Consider the following 10,620-nt stretch of genomic DNA (forward strand, 5'->3'; position numbering starts at 1 on the left):
TGAAAATACCGTATTTCCAGAAAGATAAGCCACTCTCTGGGTATAAGCCCGCCCCTTACAGTGTATTTTTAGACATTTTAATGGGCATTTTGGGACATCAACAATACATAATGTAGGTTTACTCTTGTAAATAAAGATGTTGTTTATTAAAATATGTGTGTAAAAAGTGTGTTTCATTGTATGAAAAATCGTGATTGGAACGATACATGTAGTTCTCTTTTTGGAGTGTTTGAAAAGAGCCATTTGGTTTGTGGTGTGAGTGTATACCAAACAACACAACACTGTCCACACTTTTTCTGTTATTACTCTAGATGAACCAAATGTGGCAATGCTGGAGTACCGGTAATCCATATCTTTTTGAGTTAGTGGAGGCTGATAGGTTAGGAAATGCCAAAAATGTCCCTGTTAAGTCATGAAACCGGGTCTTCAAACATCTGAATAATTACAGTGTGTCTTACTAGTATGACGACTATGAATGGACTGTGAATGCTCAGTTAGTTTACTTTTTGAAAATTGTGAATCACCAGCTTTTTTTTTTTTAAATGTTGCTGCTTTTTCACTGAAAATAGTGCCAAACAGATTGTATTTTAACATCATGGTGATTCAGTTCTGAATTTGCAGAACTCATTTTTCTATTTTATTATCCTCATATAGACCCTAATCTGGCACACAGTGAATGAAAAATGTAATTTTGATAATTTCAGCACTACCCGGTAAGTCTATTTCAAATTTTAATCCAGTCTCCTCTGTGTTGTCATCTTCAACTCGTCTTCGTGAAAAACTGAGTGATTGAAAAATAAGAAACTGATACCAGTTCCTCATACATGTAAAATCATCGGTGACATGGTTACAATGTTTAACGAAAATTCTTCTTCTTTTCTGGTTCTCAGCTTTATGTCCATCCTTTATTTTCCCCAATTTTACATGTTGAGGCCCCTGGGCTTATGATCAGGAAAGTGAAATATATTAAATTTAGATTTTCTTTATTAAAGGCATAACCAGGAGATAGATAATCATTGTAACCATGGAAACATGGAAACCCTATTTGTATTTTGTTATTCCCTTGATGTAACCGTCTGCTCATCATTTGTAGTGTCATTAAATTATCTCAATTTGTTGGTAGTCCATACATGAATTACTTCAATAATCCCACTCTTCACTGTGAGTATAGAATTGAGATGAGTTTTTTTTATGTATTCAGTATACAATGTACATTGTAGCAGCAGTTTTAAACATGCCTGACATTGGATAGTGGAAGGGGGTTTGTATGAATCAGCAGTCATTTGTGAATTGTTAATTTTTAAGTTTGTTTACCACAACATTTTCTAGTACATGTACATGTACAAGACTATTTTATTTTAAGATACTACAAAGAGAATGAAAGAGAAATATCACTGGGACAATCTCTGTCGGAGAACCCTTTGAACTGAATAACACTCAAAGTTGTCAATATTTTTAATTTTATAAACAATTTACAGTAAAACTTGTTTTATAGTAAATTCATTTGTTACATGTGTGTACACTGAAACTGAATTAATTTTTAAACACTCATGGATGACAGCATGGGTGAATTAATAACATGATTACTCTATTTCGGAGAAATTGCCTCACTGTACACCCAAGAGGTCATCTAATTAATTATTAGTAGATATTAATTGATAAATTATTAAAACTAATTATACTGGGAGAAATATATCTCAGGGCAACACCTCAATTAGGAATTTGTTGCCATGTAATGATCAGTCATATTTGTACATTGTAGCTCATTAACTGTAGTGTTTTGCATGTACCTATCTATTGTAAGATGTTTGATTCCACTAAAACGTAATAATGTCAGCGCTAATTCACACAGAAGATTTGTGTGGACATGTTATTGATTTTTATATGAACGGAAGACCAGCGCAAATAAAGGAAGTTGTGGACGGATTTTAAATCGATAGTTGACAACAACATCGTAGTGGCTGAAAGAGAAAGTCATGCAATTTTTTAGTATGGTAAATAGGTCTTGATGAATTTATGCAAATAATTCTTTAAGAAAATATTAAAATAATGTTGGTGCAAGATTTTGAAACTTTTTCTGTATTTTTTATTTAATTTCTTTATTATTTTCATTTTCTTTATTAACCAAATGGGCATTACGGTATTTTCCATTGGTTATGCCACATTGTGATCAATATTTTTGAAAATATATGGAACACATTATTTTGTGAAAACTGACAAACGTTTGCTGTTCAAAGGAGTATATTTCTTTGTATTACTTGCTGTACCATTGAGTAGTCAGAGGTCAGTATCAATGTCAAGTGACCAACTATGTCTATTTCAAAACATAACAATAGGTTTGACCTTACTATCAATTGTTATGGACTGGTATATTATTTGACACCAGCCAGGCAAAGTGAATTTACATGTAATGGATAATTCTTTCTAGCTACAATGTACATGTATAGTACGTTTCCTGTAGCAGATATTAGGTATTCATTGACATGCAAACCCCGGTACACATCAGATCTGACATGTACACATAATTGCTTTTAATTTTGACAATGATAGGCTCAAATGAGAGCTACATTAGGACTTTATGAATGATAATGTTTCTAATAATAAATTCATTATCATATTATGTTTTTATTTTTTCAATACAACTATAATAATTTATAATGTTTATCTTTTGAAGACACCTAACCTTAAATATTTAGGCTACACCAAGTAGGATTAAGATTAAAATCTAATCGTTTACATATCACCTATATCCTGTTGCATTCATGCACGAGGGAGATCAACAGTTAGCATGGGCTAAGGAACAGCCAAACTATTTTGAATACACAATTCTTCTGTCTGTTTAACTATGTTTACTCAGTACAGTAACCAGGAAACTATACACGTTAGTTCTATGGTTAAAAAATTATAATAATGCAAATTCAGAAAGTGCTGAATGCAGAATATAATTAATATAACAATGTCCCTTCAAAAATGTCTCTGTATGTGCTCGTGTTGATTGTCATGTTGGAAATGGCATACTAAAATGAATAGTAAATATACCAAATAGACGAGCTAATGTACACTAAGGACTTAGACCGTGTCTTAAAAGATTCATCTCATACCTACCATTTTTTAGCCCATGTTCGCGCATTTTTGTTTTAGCACGGCTAAGAGGTATGTTTGAATGGAATTACTGGTAATAATTTTTATAAAAATTAAATATTATTGTTTAGATTGATGATTATATCAATGCAAGTAAGCTGTGTATTTATAAACCATGACTGGAGTCCACATACCTACTTTGCAACCCACCAGGCAAGCATTATTAAAAGCAGACACACTTTTGACTCTAAGTATAATGGCAATAGCCAGGATTATACAGTTGACCTCTGCTACTGTATAGAGTTGCAGAGGTCCTGCTTGATTCTTTTCACAACAGTTTGATAAAACTGACTACTAAAGGTCAGTCTAACGTATCTATCTTCACAATACATGATTCTATTGTTAAGTTCTGGGTTCATTCAGTGATGCACAACCTTGCTATTGTTACAGCTCCTTGTACTGTTCCTGAACAGAAGAGAGTGGTCCAAAGGGTCTCATTATTTGGCAAACAATCTCGGCAGAAAGGCTTTTGTGTAATAACACAAAATTTGCATAATGTAGAAGAATTGCAATACATATAGAGAAGTATTTGATCAATTTTAAACAAATTTATTGTAAATCATTTTTAATAACCAAATACAGACATGTTGGAACAAAATTTTACTATGCTAGAAACTGTTCAAGGTATTTGTTTTACACTAATAATATTTATTAAACAATCCAAAAAGTTCTGCAACATTCTGGGGTAAACATGCAACCACACTTCACTTCTACAATAAATACAAAAAATAGTAAATACAAATCACACAATATTCTGCCTAAATTTTGTTTATGAAACACACAATAATTAGCACTTTAAGCAACTTTTAATTATTCAATTTAGGTGTACCGGTAGATTGTAAACAATTTTTTTATCATTTTTTGGACCAATTTTGTGTTCATGGCTAATGTACTAAAATGTGAATGAATTTCTTGGCTCATAAATGAGACCAGATGTAAGTCAGGCCCGGAAGCTTGAAGTGGCTCTTGAACAAGGTAATGCAAGTGATTAGACGAGCTAGAATAATAAAATCTCTTCAAAATAGTATGGGGATTGGGAGATTGATATTAAGCTATTCCGGGTTCTGATTGGGGCAGGTGATAGACGAGTGAAAGTGATCAATCATCTTAGAAAGAAAAGTCTGATAAATGTGCAGTGAAAATGATTCAAGTGAGAGAAAGTAAACCATCAGTGAATTGTCAGGAAAACCACCATTTTGAGCAATTCTCATGAATACGGGTAAGGTCATTAAGCATCTATTCATGCTTATGCTCAATGAACAAAGTTATTATAAAGGCTACTGAAATTAGAGGGGTGGGATACCAAGGTTTATCACTTAGTCAAAATAAAAAAACAAATAATGGAAATTTTCAGATTGTATTTGATAATACTTATTTTCACATTCTATATTCACACTCTGAAAGATTCATTCACACTTGTTCCCCCATAGTAATTTGAATCAGAGGCAATTTGTGGTACAAAGTCGAAATGATCTCCAATATTTAAATGCACCAAAAATTATTAAACTGTACATTAATGTTACATATTTTTTAAAGTTTATCCAAATTCAGATCATCAAATATTTCACAAAATAGTACAGCTATGGATTTTCCTCATCGGTCTGTGCTCCCCCTGAATTAATATGTACTCGTATAAAATATGAATGATTTCAGAGCGTAACTTTACTAATTAGGCTTTGCAAGTAATATAAAATATGTAGCTTCACTATAAGTTTGAATCATTAATTAATATGTGGAGTAAAAAACGCAGGATGGAAAACATAAAAAGCTTGTAAATAAAATCAGTTTTATAACAGTAATAATTCATGAAGGTAATAAACATTTTATAACGATTGCAATTAACAGACAGTCAACATGTACGCTTACATCTTTTGAGAACTGCAGTAATGTACCACATCTAGAGGATCAAGTACATGTACTTCAGGTGCATAACAAACAGTAGTCTCATTCCAGGAGATTTACGATCATTGAATTACTATTTGTTATTTAATTTTATACGCAATTCAATTCATATAAAATGAAGGTACGGTAGTGAGTGAAAGTGAAGAATGAGAGTGAAAGTCGACAAAAAAAAAACATATTTATCTGACTTTCATTGGAGTGTACCTGAAATTTAACATTTGAGACAGGTAACAATCATTGTACTGATGCTTTTTCCTCCACAGTTATTCTGAATGAGAATTTATGAACAGTCCTATGTATTTCAACCTTTCTCCAATTAGGGTTATTTTTAGCAGCATGTGATCAGAAACCACAATTGGACAGTACTCGTACCAATTATGTTACTAGGAAGACTCGTACATGTTGGTACCCTTGGAGAGAACTAACACTATAATGATATAGCAAATAATGATCACCTTATGTTGCACCTCAGGGCAGTCAATACTTGTACAAACTCCCTCAATAGATATAGTAAAACTCAATAGATATAGTAAAACTTCTGCATAACATTTATGTAACCCTTAGTAAAAACCACAACATACTAATAGTTGTGTTCACGTTACACGAAGTACGGGCTAAGATTTAAGCTGGATTTAGGCGTATCTAGCATATTTGCATTTCGGCTAGACCCAATTGCGTCCACGCACAGGGAGGGCCAGTCGTTAGCACGGGCTAAGGGATGCTATTAGTCGGTGACCTTTGGTAAGCCGCTGTCGCATACGACTTGTTTACCACTTCCGTGTGACTGAGAATGTTCTAGAACCGTACTGTGTCTGGGTGGAATTTTTAGAAGTTGGTTGAATAGGTAATAGGACACTGTAGAAGGCAATAGAAGGTAATGGAACATTCTAGAAATTTGTAGTAAGTTCCAGACTCATTATGTATGCTGATGTAATTGTCTATTTATAGACAGTGTGGGTATATATAGGGGAGTTGTTCAGCACTGAGATCAGATCAGAGATCTCGTTGAATTGTATTGGAGTTTAAGTATCTAGTTATTGGAGTAGTGGAGTTTTACCGCATTATTGTACTTGATGTTTGCAGAGTATAATAATACCAGTACCAGTTGAAACCTCATCTGTTGACTCCGTGTTCGTATGTTATCATCGCCGCCAGGGAAGTCTTTATGTTACTGTTGCCATTTTGGTATTTGAACCATCACACCTGTACTATACCAATTACGGTAATATTACGTTGCGTGTGACAGCCGCTATTTACGAACGAAAAATGGATGACATGCGCGAGGTTCTATTTCTGCTGCTGGCATGTTTCGTTCTAATTTTGAAGCCACGTGCACAGGAACGCGAGAGAAGACGGACCACTTATTTGGATGCACATAAACAGCATACAACGGGCGTAACAGAATACAGAGTTTTATTAATGCATGTTGTAGACAGCGAACCAAATTTATTTTGTCTACGATTGGAGCTGCTGTACGCTCTACTACAGTGACCCGATTAGTGTGGAAGTGAGCGCGGAGTAATGACTGGTGGAATAGTGTCGTTATACGAACATGGGACAATTTTCACACCCAAAGGTCGCCGCAGAGGGCGCTTAGCCCTGGGCTAAGCGTTCGCGCATACTTCGTTAGCCCGTGCTAAGGTCTAGACCGCGTCTTAAATTCGGATCAGATTTAACCCGTACTTAGCATTCCTTAGCCCTTGCTAAGCGTTCATGCACGTTTTCTTAGCACGGGCTAAGGAATTTGACCTCTTAGCCCGTGCTAAGGAGCTGTGCGTGAACGCAACTAATATAAAAACTCTTGGGGACTCAAGTACCTCAAGAATTCTTAATCAAACATTTCTAAGCACACGTCTATCTCGTTAAGCACAGATGAGATTTATTGATATGCAGAGAAGAAATATATTTCAAGATACTTGTATGTTAATTTTTATGCAATAAATTTAAAAGGTAATGGTACAGATAATTGCACTGGGTTTGATATATAAAGTGTATACCATCACTTCTAAAGTTGTCTTTCCAAACCATGAAAAAAGAAAATGTAACAGAAATGCTTTATTCTTAGTTTATGTACCTCTCATATATACTATAGGATCCCTACCTGTAGATACACAAACATATTGCATCAAGTTTCATAGCACATGTGATGTAATACAACGCCAAGAGAACAAGGCAGGTAGTAAATAGATAAAATAGCATCATTTATTAATCAAAGTTAATGAAAAAAGAAATGCAGAAGAAATGGATTTAAAATTACGATTTTATCAGTTTAATAATTTTTTTAAATGAAAACAAACATTTGATTAATGATGACATAACACAGGATTTAATCATAATGTTTTTGTTTATTTCACTAGTCGCTAAACAGAAAACGAGTGAATATCCTACATGCATGTCACCACAATGCAGCCACAAAGAGATCTCCATAATTGTTTTTTATTACATTGTTATCTATGACAATGTATATATATATTCTGAAAGCTTGTCCCCAACACCCAACCTCCAAGCATTAAGAAGATAAATTTTGTACCTGATGTTACATGCTGCCTATTCAACTCGACAAATCCAGTGCAACTCAAGTGACACGCATCACAACAACCGACAATGGAAAAATCTGCGGTTTGCTAACTATTAAAAACAATGAATTTTATTGGCCATTATGTCAGGGTCTCCCTGAGCACACCCATTCCACACTAAACATGCACTTCAATGTGTTGTTTATTTTTTGGCAGAACTGATTGTATTGCAAGAATTTAAAGTACAACCCATTTCAGAGTCTAATAAATGGTTTGATAGACAGTTCAAAATAACTACATCCCGAACACAGTTAATCAGAAACATACATCAGTGTTGACTGTTAGAGACAAATCTTAAAACCACATGGACATGACTAATAGGAAACAGTCGTTAAATGATTCTTTTGTTTTGTTAATTTATCAATTGTCAATAACATGTGTAACCAAGTGTAACCACCAACACTGGCCACGAATAAATTCAAATTTACATTTAATGTAGAATGTTCCGAAAGCACAATTGTTGGCTAATAGTTGAAATAATCCCCGGCATACAAAATAGGGGGACCTGGATCTCATTAGCTGAAAATAGCACAGCATGTTTGAATGATAATTCTCACCCAATCATCATCATTTAATATTCATATCAAATGTGTGTTTTTCTTTCTCAAAACAAAATTGTATTGATCTTAACAAAGGCAAAATTTAATCATCAATTAAAATCATTTGAGTATAGAAAGGGGGGGAGAACATGTGCGTGGCAAAAAAATCACAGTATGAAAACAAAGGACAACTTTGTCCATGAGGTAATCAGTCACTGATCTTATTACCATCAGATGACACCATTCATTTCACTGAATGAATCACGTTATCATCATTCATGACAGGTCTGTCTGAGCACAGAAAACCACATGTCTGCAACAAGAGTCAATCTTATCAATAACAGTCCACGAATCGTTTTCTTGTGTAAATATCATGACTATGGAAATTAACACCTTGGCTGCCATGTTGAACAAGGAAATCATGCTAAGAAGAATCCCTTTGTTCTATTAGATTAGAAGCCAATTATCAAAACCTTATTTACATTGTCACTCTTCACATCATCTGTTCTTATCATAAGACATTAATAAAATTATAAATGATTCAGGAGACAAATTAAATATATGTGTAAATAGAACTGCAGAAACTTACTCTAAATTACGGTACAATATTTTAAAGTTCTGGAAATATTCGGGGGAAATATTATTAGCTTTGAGAATATGGAAGGCCGGATATGTAATTTGCCGGCCGGCTCTATCCAGCAACATGGGACATTATGCAATCACCATATTTAAAAACACTCCATACATGGATACTATCCTGTGAACGCTAAGTTTAGAAACAGACTTTACATTCCAGAAGCCACGCTCTTCTGGCCTATCATTACCTATAAAATTAGCATGGCTTTTTGACCTTACTAATGACCAACATCCAAGCATGCACGCCAATCAGGGTAAATTGGCTTGGGGAGAGCAGGCACTGTGTTTATGCGATGTCTAGTCGTAAGAGATCCATTCCAGACAGTTATCTGGAACGAATCCACAGTGTATGTTTTCAATGCGAGGAAAAAGTATTGGCTTTCACATCGAAAATGTCAGAGCAGATTCCAAGACAATCGATAAATGTAGCATAAAAGCATTTCCTAAATCAATACTGAGAAAATGAAGTGGTGTTCAATCCATACAATCTCCTGACGCCATCGACCAGTGATAACAAATTGTTGCGATTCCCATTCGCACCTGCAACTTGCAACACTGGATGAAAAATATCATTTAGAAATCAATTTTCCATCAGTATGGCCAATTCTTAAAACGACATGATAATTTCTAATGGTGAAAATTTGTACCTCTATATTGTGATAACAACTGAACCATATCTCATTATTTGAACAAATCTCTGTTTCAACTTTACATTACAACTAACCATACCAACACAACAACAAAACAGACAAGGAAATCATAAGGAGAAAATAAAGAAGGTAAATCACAACTCATAACAGAACAACCTTCATAACAGAACAGAAGTTAATTATCCATGTTGTATGAGCACGGGTATAGAATACAAACTCAGATATATAGATTATAGCAGCCTGCAGGTATCATTTTCAAATAAAAAAAAAAAAGTTGCCGATCACAAAAACATATTTACAATTAATAAAAATGAATAACAAAAGAAAAAATGTTTTGAACCAAGACATAAACATAACCCTCATAAATATTTGTGCTGTTTAAATTTAATCTTTCTATGACATGGATTTCCTGTCATTGTTTTCAGTCTTTTTTTTTTTAAACATAGCTTGCTTGGCTTTCAACGACAAACATAAACAAATCTTCTACAGCCCACATGTTCGGATTCTGGCTCAAATCGGGGGATTTACAGTGTATCTCAAGATATTTCCGCCTAAATGTTTAGTGTAGGTCCACTTAAAATAGCAATATCCATTTCAAAATTCCATCTATAACATTACGTTTCCCACTGATTTGGTGTGCTGTTAAAACACAACAACCGCCACAGTATTCACTATTTTTTGTGCCCCATAACGCGATATTCGTGTCTGATCAGGAAAGAAACGTACTCGCTTAACGCGACGGGTGCGGCGTTTGTTTCTCTCGTCATAGCCAGTACAGCTTTCTACGCCACACAAATTAGAGAACGATTTGGACGACCTGTCATTTGTTTCGGGGAAGTGGCGACAAATGACATCTCCGTGACTCATCTAAACATCATAGAGTTTTACAAAAGAAGAAATGAAAATTACAACATCATACTTACACGACGGAAAGTAGCGGATTTTTACTTCAAGCAATGTATCTGCGTCCTGCGTTGGTAATCAATTCAGCGAGCAGTGATCCGCGGTATACCGAGCCAGATCGTCTACCGGCATTCGATTCATGAGTCTTCCCTGAATCGGGGCCGCTAACTACCTTTGAATGTCTGATACTATACTGCCAACCATGGAGAAAACACGGAATGAACTACGAGCGCAAAAAATGCTAAGTATAGCTATGTAGTCAGTTTTTTTCTG

The 10,620-nt window shown here is 34.5% G+C and overlaps 1 protein-coding gene across 2 annotated transcripts in view; it reads right to left on the reverse strand.

The window, feature by feature from the left end:
- The window catches only part of LOC100376832 (cyclin-dependent kinase 17-like), a 65,442-nt gene extending 54,854 nt beyond the window's left edge, over positions 1-10,588 (reverse strand). For both annotated transcript variants that reach the window (XM_085497099.1, XM_078012211.2), the window contains exon 1: positions 10,368-10,588. The gene's annotated coding sequence lies outside the window, so the exon portion shown is untranslated. The remainder of the gene's footprint in view (positions 1-10,367) is intronic.
- Positions 10,589-10,620: the final 32 nt, after the last annotated feature.

The sequence above is a fragment of the Saccoglossus kowalevskii genome, chromosome 3 (genome assembly GCF_978046115.1).
Source record: "Saccoglossus kowalevskii chromosome 3, keSacKowa6.1, whole genome shotgun sequence".
NCBI lineage: Eukaryota > Metazoa > Hemichordata > Enteropneusta > Harrimaniidae > Saccoglossus > Saccoglossus kowalevskii.